Source organism: Cydia fagiglandana, chromosome 9 (assembly GCF_963556715.1).
Source record: "Cydia fagiglandana chromosome 9, ilCydFagi1.1, whole genome shotgun sequence".
Classification (NCBI taxonomy): Eukaryota; Metazoa; Arthropoda; class Insecta; order Lepidoptera; family Tortricidae; genus Cydia; species Cydia fagiglandana.
Genome location: NC_085940.1, coordinates 7,386,314 through 7,394,639, shown reverse-complemented (window position 1 = coordinate 7,394,639; position 8,326 = coordinate 7,386,314). Strand labels below are relative to the sequence as shown.

At 40.1% G+C, this 8,326-nt stretch overlaps 1 long non-coding RNA gene across 1 annotated transcript; it reads left to right on the top strand.

The window, feature by feature from the left end:
- Positions 1–652: 652 nt before the first annotated feature.
- On the top strand, positions 653–3,304 carry LOC134667619 (uncharacterized). The gene is made up of 3 exons (XR_010098664.1): positions 653–739; positions 1,202–1,331; positions 2,096–3,304. It is a non-coding gene; the product is annotated as an uncharacterized LOC134667619 (long non-coding RNA).
- The last annotated feature ends 5,022 nt before the right edge of the window (positions 3,305–8,326 follow it).

Genomic DNA, 8,326 nt, shown 5'->3' with positions numbered 1-8,326 from the left:
TTTACAAACTATATTTGGTTTTTCAGCAAACTGTCAATTCTAAGAGCTGTATGCACAAATCATCACTGAAAAGAAACTGAAATTACGCTTCGGAGACTCCTTTGCTATTTTTGATGAAACCAAACAACTGTAAAACGTAAGTATGACATTTCTGCTATTAGACATCTACTCTCTGGTTCAATCTTACTGTTATTTGAAATTTAAAAAATATTGTCGTTCTAAAATTTCAATTGGAAAAGACTGAATCTTTCCTAAACTACAAGTTTCCTGAATTTGGAAGTGCATTATATTATAAAAACCATAATTATTTGATAAAGTCAGCTAAAAATAAACAGGACTTCCAGCGTGTTAAAGAAAATTTGTTAATAAATATGTAATTTCTTTGGAAAAGGATTCCGCAGTTGTTCGGTAAATTATATAAAATATGAGGGTCCAAACCTAGTTCTGTCATAATTATTCTTTTTACTGCAATAAATCTTACAGTATATGTTTTAATTTCCAGCAAACAAAAATGGTTGCCGGTAGCTGCCACTGAAACTTGAAGCAGCTATGAAGACCCTACCTGCAGTAAATAATAAACACTTTTAATGAAACTTATAAATAGGTTTTCTTAAATAAACCCTACTTTAACTAACTTTTTCACATATTCAATTCCAGTGTTCCGAGAACTGGCATCGCTCTGCAGTAACAATTTACCTGCCTACAACCTACATCTACAGACTGTCTCCAGTCATGACAGGTATTTTATTTCTTTACATAAAGACAAAACTCATTATAAACCAAAAACCTTATGACTTATGGCTGACACAAATATTTGAAAAACCTGAGCAGAGAGTTCCCGTTGCAAGAGCGGAGAGATGAAACCCTTCTTTAGCCTCACATATCCTATTCTAATTATTTTAACTTAAGTAAACTTAATCTAGCTTATTTGAGACCTAGCTTATGGAAATATGCCCCATAAGACAAAGATTCTCAAACTTTTTTGGATTTTGAAAGACTAGTACTGCTTACTTTTACTTCCATTGAATGTGTTTAAGCATACTTTATATCGAAAATAATAACGCACCCCCGCGAATGGATGATTTTAAGAAACATTTTGATATGTTGCCCAACTGAAACTGACTCTAAGGAGAAGAAAATCTAAAGCTACTAATTGTACTCTATTCTCTGAATTTTCTAATACTTGTCTATTTTATTTCAGACGACCATGGGTCCTACTACTACAGGTACTTTGAAGACTCCTGCTTGATGGCGGTATTTCAAGAATTTTGCTGAAACAATGGCTGCTCGACAGACAGAAAAAATGATCCCTGCGTTATTCTTATCTATGTGTAGGTACTATATATGCTAGCTTAAACCAACTGTATACTAATTCGACTGTAATCAAGAGCAGTACTATAATTCTAAGTCACCTATGATAATATTATGTATCCATACTACTAATGATTTTGTATGCGCGCTGCTTAGCGTGTTAAATCGATTTTCATGAAATTATTTGAGCAGCTGTGATAATGTCTAAGAGGCCTGGCTCTAGTTGATATTAGCAATGACTATAAACAGTAAACTACATATTTCAGCTCCATACTTGATCAATGTTGTGACTTAGGGTTCCGTACTGAAGAGTATGTAGATAAATGTTCATTCATGGTGGCACACCTACCCACACTTCTTATGATACAATACTGTATGAAAGTGAAAACCAATTCGCCTAACGATAAGAAAATCTGGGGACATTTTATGTGAATGTTCACCCCCGTTTAATTCCATCCTAACTGTTGTAAACTAAGCACTAGCTATCACATTTGCGTTGCTACTTATAAGAAAGTTGGGCTTCACCCCCATTCCTTTAGACCACTGTAATTTTGAAGTGTTTTTTTTTCCCGCCGCTCATCATCAGTCTATTACACTTCCTACTTGTGACTAATGTAATAAGTTTCACCCCCTCATAATTTAAACTAAAATACTCTTACATAATATGACTTAGCTATAAACTATCCTGTATAACCTTAAGTGTTAACCTACAAGTAAATTTCCTATTTATGTTTAGAATAAAGCAGTTCTTGTTTGACTAATGTATGTTCCTTTTATTTCTCAGATGCAAGATACACTAGCAGTTAGAAAATGAAGAATGTTCCTAAAGTCCCTGACCATGACTGAATGTTGAAAGAAAGTAAAAGAAAGGCGCCTTCAAGACAGCAGTATCTCTAAGGACACTACCCTTAACCAAGACTGAAAACTGAAGAAATGTATTTAAGGCCTTAATTATTAAATAATGAAGTAATTTTTTGTCTTTTTAGTTAAAAGCAAGGCTAATATTTTTCTTAAGAGTCCAAAACATAGCGTACCCACTCCGCTCTCACTTGCAACAAAATGCCTTTATGGCTAAAAGGCTATTTCCTATTATTTATTTTTAAAACCTCGGTATCCAAAATGAATCTAAAAGGAACCAAAACGTAGCCTAAAAGGCTACTTTTACATAGATATTAAAATACCGTAGTAACCCAGGTAAACTACATCCTGTGTCACGTTTCACCAAAATGTCACTCTCCACCCCTCTCTTAACCTATATAAATAAATATATAAATACATAATTCCCTAATTACACTAATATTTGGCCACGTGATCGTCTAGTCTAGTAGTTAGGACCCCTCTGAAGTGAACCGAGATACCCTAGATTCTTTAATGAGTAACAGCTATATTTTGGACTCTAATTTTATTTTACTTTACCTAGATTGTAAGAAGATAATTATGGTACTGAAGATATGTTTTATTATGATATTAAAGAATAATCTGAAGGGTATTTTAATTGAGTCTCAGACACAGTATATTGAACAAATTTCAAGGCAAGATATTATTGTTTTTGTTAAATATTCGAATGGTATGAATATAATATGAATTTAAAAATGTTTTTGGTAAAATCCTGCTACGCCTATTAAGCTCCCGGGGTACTATAGAGGCAGCACTCCTGAGGTAAGCTCATTTACTCCCTAGCATTTTAAGAATAATTATATTTAACTATCATCTTCTAAACGACGTGTGATTTACTCACACATACTACCTCCATATTTCGATGCAGGTCTGGGAGCTCTTAGTCCGATAACAATATCAATCGGATCACCTACCCTACCTCTAGCCAGACGGGCTTTGACCAGCACTCCGGAACCTATGCGCACCTAGATGACGATGGAAAGAAGTGCCAAAGTATCCATCAGTCATCAAAATTACTTATCTTTTTATATTCAAAAGCTAGGGATACTAATCCCTTAGTCCCATTCCCCAGAACTGATAATATAGTCAGAATTCCTAGTTATCTAGATGTATAAACAAAGTACCGAGTTCATTTGCCAATTATTATGTTTATTGAAACTGAAATATCAAGATGAGCATTATTTCACTCAACTTCTCCCATTGAACTACTCTTGTCTTGCCAAAGGGGTCCCTAAAACAGAACTAATCTTCGATCCGTCCATTTCAGACCAGCCTGTACTCCTAAACCCAGCTTGATATTTAAGTATTGATCATGAAAACCTGATTGAAACACTCAGTACTTCGTCCCCACACCAGAAAACCAGAAATATAAAATAGAAATGTTATAAAACCGTTAATGATCCCCATATAAATTAGAAAATAGGAAGATTTAGACAGTAGAACCTTCACCTTTTAAACACACATATTTTAGGATAAAGAAACCATATTTATAAACCCTTAAAGATAAATATATTATTATTATATCAACCATATCCATTTTATGGACTAGAACTAAAAAGAACCCTAAAAAACCAACAAATGAGTGTGTGATTCTACCCTAACCCTAGCCTCTGTCCCTAATCTAGTATAACCAAAGCACAGTTCATTCTTACCATTGACCTGGTACTTTGGAATATACGCAAGTGTAGTCCCTACGAGAAGCTGTAATCATTCAGCGAGCGATTCTGAGAATTTCAACCTATAGGCTCGAGTTATTGCCCCCCCCCGAGGCATTTGGTACAAAGACCGGGAGGCAACTCGGGTAGGACGACCCTATTGTGTCTAAGAATGGTATAAATAAATATATTTAATATACGAGGTCCCCGAATACTGTAGGTTTCAAATGAGCCCGGATTACTCCAGATGATTCGCACGTGAAATCTCCCATTTTACTAGTGTAATACTTTATTTTTAAACTAAGGGTCCTGAAGGGGATAAAACAAACAACCCGATAGTGGACAGGTACAATTTAATTGCCGGCCTGGTTAAGTTTACACTTTGGAGCTTAAACACTACTTAACGACTTATTGATAGTAAACTAAATTTATATTTATCTAACCGGGTTTTAATTATTGTTGGTGATACTTGGTCGATTGCGCTATTGGATAGTTAATACTAAAAGGTGAATAGTCCAAAATCGCAGTTTAGGAAAAAGTAGTGAAAGGCTTAGCTGCACTGTAGCGACAGTCGACGGCTCTCTCTCGACCAGATGGCCGGAGGTTCCAATAGCTCCGACTCTGGCGGGGCCAGCTGCACAGGTCGACTGGCACAGAATCTGGCCTACCAAAGGCCGCGCCCCTAGTAGACACCTCCTGGAAAATTCCGGGTACGGGATTAGTTCCACTGGCTCAGGTCACGCCAAGAATCTGTGGTCCGTGCCACGTGAGAGTCCGTTTCACATAGGAACAAGGGTTTCCATGCGTAACCCTTTGGGGTTATATTACAGTATAGAATTCAGCGCTACGCGGGATACTTTTATGTGGCCGCATGGCACGCCATACAATTTCTGACAAAAGTATATGAACGACGCCTTACCTGTCGGAGGAAAATCGTCTTGCCGGGGTTTATGAGTGATCGAATATCAACTCCGAAGTGCCCAGGACGCTCCTGGTTCGCCCTTTCGGGAAACGGGTTAACCTCAAGGTACACCTGAGGGCAGGCTGAAATAAACGGTTCACGTCAATAATCGCATAATCCAACAACAGATTCCGAATTTCACGGTCTTCACAAACGAATGTAAGATTACTTACCAAAGATGAGAACGTTGTCCCAATTATTTAATATAAAGCCGAGCCCGGCTAGGTCGGGGAAGAAAATCCAAGTCCCAAAATGGCCGAATCATTCTCCCTCGGTGCCTCCTCTTCGATGTTGCCAGGGTTACAATCCCAAGGCATTTAACAAAACTGACGTGAAATTCTAAATACGGAAATTAGAACAGAGCGTGGTAAACGCTGCTGGACAAGCACGGTATGATATTTTTAAGAAAGGGAAAGGAAGACTCGACAATCTATACATTCTTACCCGTTCATGGAGAATGATAATAATTATTTTGGTAAGAACTAGTTGGCGATCGAACTGGTTTCGAAGGGATTCAGACCTATCTCCCTGGCAACACGGAATCGCTGCCAACTTGACAGTCCATCGACACTATTCGAGACACAGATTTAATCGCCCGTCCGGCTTCATAGAAGTATTTTGTTATCTAAATATTTTTCCATTACACACCCCCCTAACCAGGAGAATTTTACGACAGAGGCAAAAGACGAAGGAGTAAAATTCCAGCTCGCCCTCGAGCTGTGTCACCAGCCGAACGGTGTAAGGAGAAGGGAATCTAAGGACTTCCCTAGGACGTGGATTACGGCCCACAATCGCACGTCGATTTGTCCCTTGGCATCAATTGAGTCCGCGGGGCCGTCGCTGGAAACAATCGCATCTAGGCCTACGGGACAAAACAAAGAGAAAACAAAAAAAAAATTGAAGCCAACGTCGCTTCAATGGACAAACAAAATAAAAAAAATAAATAAATAAAGCGCTTTCCCAAAAGATAATAGACTACCCGGATTGTGGAGTATTGGTACGTCTCGTTACAGGAGTCAAGTGGTGTGGACAGAACTTGGCTTGCAGTCTTTTATGTGCCATTTACCCAGACGCTTCCCATTCTCATCTTCCAACTCGTAGACTAAACGGGATATTTTCCGAATGACGCGACATTTGTCATATTTGGGTGCTAGCTTCGCCGAGAAGTATTTACCGGCGTTGCTCTGCTTGAAGGTGCGTTTCCACACTTCGTCTCCGACGTTGAATTCTATATCACGACGTTTATCATTGTAATACTTGATGTTGCGGTCATGAGCTTTCTGTAATAATTCCTTCACGGTCGGGTAAATGGCCCTAAGGGTCTTAATCTTGTCGAGGTACTCTCCCCGGGGGGAAAAAACGATTTCGTCGACCTCCTCGGGGTCGTCGTAAATTGTGCCATCCGGTACTGCTTGGCGTCCATGCACGAGCAGGAACGGAGTATATGATGTTGTTTCATTGACTGAGGTATTTAAAGCGAACTGTATACGAGAAATATTCACGTCCCACGAGCGATGATCCGATTCAACGAACGTTGATATTGCTGTTACTAGGGTCTTGTTGTAACGCTCTACGGTGTTGACCTGGGGACAGTAAACGGGGGTGTAGTGTAGTTGTGGGATATTGTAGTTGGCGAACAACTTCTGAACGTCCCCGCCGGTGAAGTAGGATGCATTATCCGCAATAATTGTTTGGGGGATACCATGGATCATGAATACATGATCTTCTAATCTCTGGGAAATTACAGCCCCGGTTGCACGTCTCAAGGGAAACAACATACAGTATTTAGTAAAACAACATACTACTACCAATATATAAGTGTTTAGTTTCCTTGAGGGTGGTAGCGGTCCAACCAGGTCTATACTGAGGCACTGAAAGGGCCGACTGCAAACTTTCGCACTTCCCATGAAGCCTGGAGTCGGTTGTTGGCTGTGTTTATAAGCGGCACACACCGAGCAATTGGCGACGTATCGGACTACATCTTCATACATCCGTGGCCAGGAGTAACGAAGTTTTAACCTGTTATACGTTTTAGCGGTACCTAAATGTGCAGCAGTGGGGACTGCATGGTTAGCATGCATGATTTCTTCACGAAATTCCACTGGTATCACCTCTTTCCACTCGAAATCGGTAGTTAAGGCATTCTTTGATTTGGTGTAGCGATAAAGGCGACCATTTAACAATTGATAATTAGGTACCGATCCTGGGTTGGATTCACATTTGTTATAGATCTGCGAATACCAAGGGTCATTATTAGTGGTGTTTGTATCAATTAAACAGATGGGAACTGCCCTTGATAAGGCGTCCGGTACGATATGTTCTGAGCCTCTCCGGTGCTCGATTGTGAAGTTATAAGGTGAGAGACGACAACCCCATCTTTCGAGGCGCCCCGTGGGGTTTTTGAGATTAAGGAACCACTTCAAACTGGCGTGGTCTGTAACAATCCTAAATTGACGACTTCCTTCCAGGTATGGTCTGAAGTGTTCTACAACATTGACCACCGCCAAAGCTTCTCTCTCAGTGGCGGAATAATTTCTTTCTTGAGGCGTGAGGGATCGACTGTAATACGCCAGTGGGTGTTCCTCTCCTTCAAATATTTGTGTCAGAGTTCCCCCGATGCCGAAATCTGAAGCGTCACAGTGAACCGAGAATGATTTGGAGAAGTCTGGGCAGGCTAGAACTGGGGCCGTGGTCATTGCTACTTTTAACTCATTAAAAGCTTGATCCGCTTCTGGGGACCAACGAAAAGGTGGAGCGCCTTTTCGCGTGGACGTTAACTGATTGAGAGGTCCAGCAATGTTGCTGAAATTTTTAATAAATCGGCGGTAATACGACGCCGTACCTAGGAAGCGTTTAACATCTTTCCGACTCTTCGGTATGGGGAAGTCCACCACCGCTTTGACTTTGTCGGGGTCCGTGCGTAAGCCGTACTCGTCTACGAGAAAACCTAGGTACCTTAGTTGCCTACGAAAGAATTTACATTTAGATAGGTTTATTGTAAGGTTAGCATATCGAAGTCGTTCTAGTACGTGGCGAAGTAGGGTTAGATGTTGTGTAAACGTTTCAGAGACAATTATTATGTCGTCTAAGTATATAAAAATACGGCCGTTGTATTCTGGACCAAACAAAATGTCCATCAAGCGTTGCTGAGTTGCTGGGGCTGAGGTAAGGCCGAAACACATTACTTTAAAATGGAACAAACCGCGGCCAGGGACCGTAAAGGCGGTCTTTTCCATGGATTCCTTGGAATCTAAGCCTATTTGCCAAAAGGCTGATTTAAGGTCCAAGGATGACAAATACTTCGCGTTCCCTAGTTGATTAAGAATTTGATTAATTAGTGGTAGGGGGTAAGCGTCGTGTTTGGAAACTTCATTTAGTTTTCGGCTGTCCAGGCAGAATCGAAAGGAGCCATCTGATTTCGGGGCCATGGTCACCGGGTTATTCCATGGACTGCTGCTTGGCTCGACGACATCCAGCTGGAGCATCTCATCTAGCTGTTTAT